The following is a 3,801-nucleotide window of genomic DNA, read 5'->3' as shown; positions in this document are numbered from 1 at the left end:
AGCACCGCTGGGGCAGGGCCTCTTTGTGTGCTCTAGTTCCGGAAAGCCATCATTTGCATTGAAGGTTGCAAGCCGCGCTGTGCTTAGAAAAGGTAAAAGGTGGAAGAAATAAGGCTTGGAAACTTGCCACTCACCACTCCTTACCCTCTCAGAAAGTTTGCCCTGCCGGGCGGTGGTGACACACGCCTTTAATCCCAGCACTTGGGAGGCAGAGGCAGGCGGATTTCTGAGTTTGAGGCCAGCCTGGTCTACAGAGTGAGTTCCAGGACAGCCAGGGCTACACAGAGAAACCCTGTCTCGAAAAACAAAACAAAACAAAAAACAAACAAACAAACAAACAAACAAGAAAGAAAGAAAGAAAGAAAGAGAGAAAGAAAAAGAAAGAAAGAAAGAAAGAAAGAAAGAAAGGAAGGAAGAAAGAAAGAAAGTTTCCCTGGAGCAGGGCTGATGTTGCTAGAGTTTCAGATTCTGACTGGAGTTGGAGATCACTCTTATATAAGATGGCAGTGGCAGAAAAGTTAGCTATGTGACTTACTTCTACTCTTGATGTTCTGATAGGACGTCTCATCAGAGTACTTGATTTCCTCCTACCCTCCAAGCACAACATACCCCGACCTAGAGAGATAATCAGGTTGCTATAGCAATGATTCTCTTTGCTTAAAACCCAGAGTATTTGAAGCAACTTAAAGATATGTTCAAATATTGCGCTGAGCTTAAAGGATATAGGACATGGTTCTTTTTTTTTTTTTTAAGAATTATTTATTTTATGTATATAAGTACATTGTAGCTGTGTTCAGACACACCAGAAGAGATCTGATCACTTTACAGATGGTTGTGAGTCACCATGTGGTTGCTGGGAATTGAACTCAGGACCTTTGGAAGAACAGTCAGTGTTCCTAACTGTTGAGCCATCTCTCCAGCCCATGGGGCCTGGTTCTTACCACCATAAAAGTATAAAGAGACTGTGTGGACTGTCTGAGTTTGATGGTAGTTATGACCCACATAAAGTATTATTCAAGACTGACTGGCCTTGGTATTATAGAGTATACTGATGCTAAGCTGTGAGTTTCCAGTCACAGGGTGGGAGGTGGGTGTGTAGGGGCACCTACCATGTAACTCAAGTCAATTCAGGAAGTCTTCAAAGGTCTCCCTGGGAATTCTGCATATTTTTTCTCCTTCAGTTAGTGATGACCACAGAATAGATATGTTCATTTTCTTGGTGGACCCATATTGCCACTCACAAGAATTTATGATATCAGAACTGAACATATTGGCATTAATAGCTTTTTCATGATTAGGATTAGATAACTGAGAGAAACAGCTTAAAGGAAGGAGGACTTATTATTAATTTTTTTGGTGCACTATTTTAGGGGGTTTAAGGCTGTGCTTGGCTGGATCTCCTGCTTTGCTCTGTAGTAAAGCAGAATTATGACAGCAGGAGTATTTGGTTGAGGCTTCTCACCTAAAGCAACCAGGAAACAGCAAGAAACATGTCAGGCCCAGACAAAATAATCCATTGACCTACCTCCTCTAGCAAGGCCCCTCCTTCCTAAACAGTACAGACAACTATGGACCAAGGAGACGTGTCATATTCAACCATAACAACCTCCAAGCAAATAACTCAAGTAGTGTGGAGACTTTTACATTAATGGTTTATTAAAAGAAACACCTCCTTGTCCCTCCCCACTGTGCTGCTTGTAATCTCCATCCATGGCCACCGTTTTCAACTGTTTTCTTGGTCACAGAGCTCCAAACAGGCACATTTTTTTTTCCAGGTAGAAGCTATAGAAAGAAATGAACAATAATTAGAAAAGATAACCTTTGAGAAAATTCTTTGTTGGAGAAATAGATGTAAATATTATGGGCTGGCAAGTTGGCTCAGCGGGTAAGAGCACTGACTGCTCTTCTGAAGGTCCTGAGTTCAAATCCCAGCAACTACATGGTGGCTCACAGCCATCTGTACAGCTACAGTGTACTCATACACATAAAATAAATTTAAAAATCTTTAAAAAAATTATACATGAGACCTACTGTTTTGGGTACCTGGCTACTACCTGGAATACAATGAGAAATATCAGCTCTTGATTCTGGAAATCCATAGCACTATCAAGAAGCCAGAAAGCACTACAGGTGGGGTGGATAAATAAATATTCTAAACATGAATACTTTGGTGCTAGGGGCCAGCCCCAGTGGGGTCTTCTTTCTTGTCAGAACTCTTTGAGGCAGCAGAGGAGAAAGCATTGGTGGAGGGTACGACTTTTGTCTTATGAGATATTTAGAGTTGTAGTATAATATTTAAAAGTTCACTTATCTAAGTCTAAGTTACTCTGCTACTGTAGCTGACCTGCCTTTGCTGTGTTCCTCTGAGGCCAGAAACTGCAAGTCTCTGGCACTTAGCACCTCATCCTAAAACAGCAGGAGATTAAGTAAAGGATTGATTGCTAGAGCCTTTTCCCTTTTGTCCAGATGCCTCTTGCTTGTCAGGCTATGGGGAAGTTTGGAGCAATAAACTTCTATTGAACCAGGAGAAGAGAATAACACTCACAGAAGGAAAAACTTCTACATAAGCAAATATACATAAACTCACATAAATTCATATACAGATTCACATGCACATTTATACATTTCCACTCAAACCAGTTGGGTCCAGCTTGCATACATTCTCACAATTACATATCTACACACACACACACACACACACACACACACACACACACACACACATCCATACTTACATATGCATTTGGAGCAAAAGACCAAGCACCTGTGCAGAAAGAACTCACTCATTCTGGATGGAAAATGAGCTCCAATCTTTGTTGTAGAGAGAAAAAAAAAATGCTTCTAGCCTTTTAAAGCTAAGTGAATTTAGCTTTAAAAGTTTGTAAGAAGAAAGCTTTGTTCTTTTAATAAGATTAAGCCTTGGGCTGGTGAGATGGCTCAGCAGGTAAGAGCACTGACTGTTCTTCAGAAAGTACTGAGTTCAGATGCCAGCAACCACATGGTGGCTCACAACCACCCGTAATGAGATCTGACGCCCTCTTCTGGTGTGTCTGAAGACAGCTACAGTGTATTACTCCAGAGCAAGCCGGGCTGGAGCGACCGGGGCAGTCCTGAGTTCAATTCCCAACAGCCACATGATGGTTCATGGCCATCTGTACAGCTACAGTGTAATCATACACACACACACACACACACACACACAAAATTGGGCTGAGGATGTTGGCACACGCCTTTAATCCCAGCACTTGGGAGGCAGAGGCAGGTGGATTTCTGAGTTTGAGGCCAGCCTGGTCTACAGAGTGAGCTCTAGGACAGCCAGAGCTACACAGAGAAACCCTGTCTCAAAAAAAAAAAAAAAAAAAAAAAAAAAAAATGGGGAAAAAAAAAAAAGACTAAGCCTGCCTTGTTATTAAGAAAAGACCTGTTCTCTCCCATGGTAAGGAGAAGCCTGCCTGCTCCTTCTGCTCTCTGCAACTTCTTTTTGCCTCTTTCCCTCTACATTCTGCACATTGCTCTCTTAAATTTTTTATGGTAACTATAGTTTCTAAGTTATCCCACTCTGCATTCTCCTAATCTTGCTCTCTCCTCCCTTTCTGATGTCACAGTAATGCTCTAACTCTCAATGCCTTTTCTCCCAATGCTGTGCCTTTACTTGTAACTTCTTCTTAAGGTCAGTTCTGTCTAAAAACTTCTCTTGTGTCCCGACAAAAAAAACTCCTCAGTTTTGTTCTAAAAAGTTCTGTTCAGATCTTCTCCTCCTTCTCCTCCTTCTCCTCCTCCTCCTCCTCCTTCTCCTCCTCC

The 3,801-nt window shown here is 41.9% G+C and overlaps 1 protein-coding gene across 1 annotated transcript in view; it reads right to left on the bottom strand.

Annotated features, from left to right (window-relative positions):
• Positions 1 to 1,631: 1,631 nt before the first annotated feature.
• LOC116077388 (protein Wfdc21) overlaps positions 1,632 to 3,801 on the bottom strand; it is a 6,261-nt gene continuing 4,091 nt past the window's right edge. Inside the window, exon 3 of the mRNA XM_031351900.1 lies at positions 1,632 to 1,782. The gene's annotated coding sequence lies outside the window, so the exon portion shown is untranslated. The remainder of the gene's footprint in view (positions 1,783 to 3,801) is intronic.

This window comes from Mastomys coucha, unplaced genomic scaffold (genome assembly GCF_008632895.1).
Source record: "Mastomys coucha isolate ucsf_1 unplaced genomic scaffold, UCSF_Mcou_1 pScaffold5, whole genome shotgun sequence".
Taxonomy (NCBI): Eukaryota; Metazoa; Chordata; class Mammalia; order Rodentia; family Muridae; genus Mastomys; species Mastomys coucha.
This window is presented reverse-complemented; position numbering and strand designations above follow the sequence as displayed.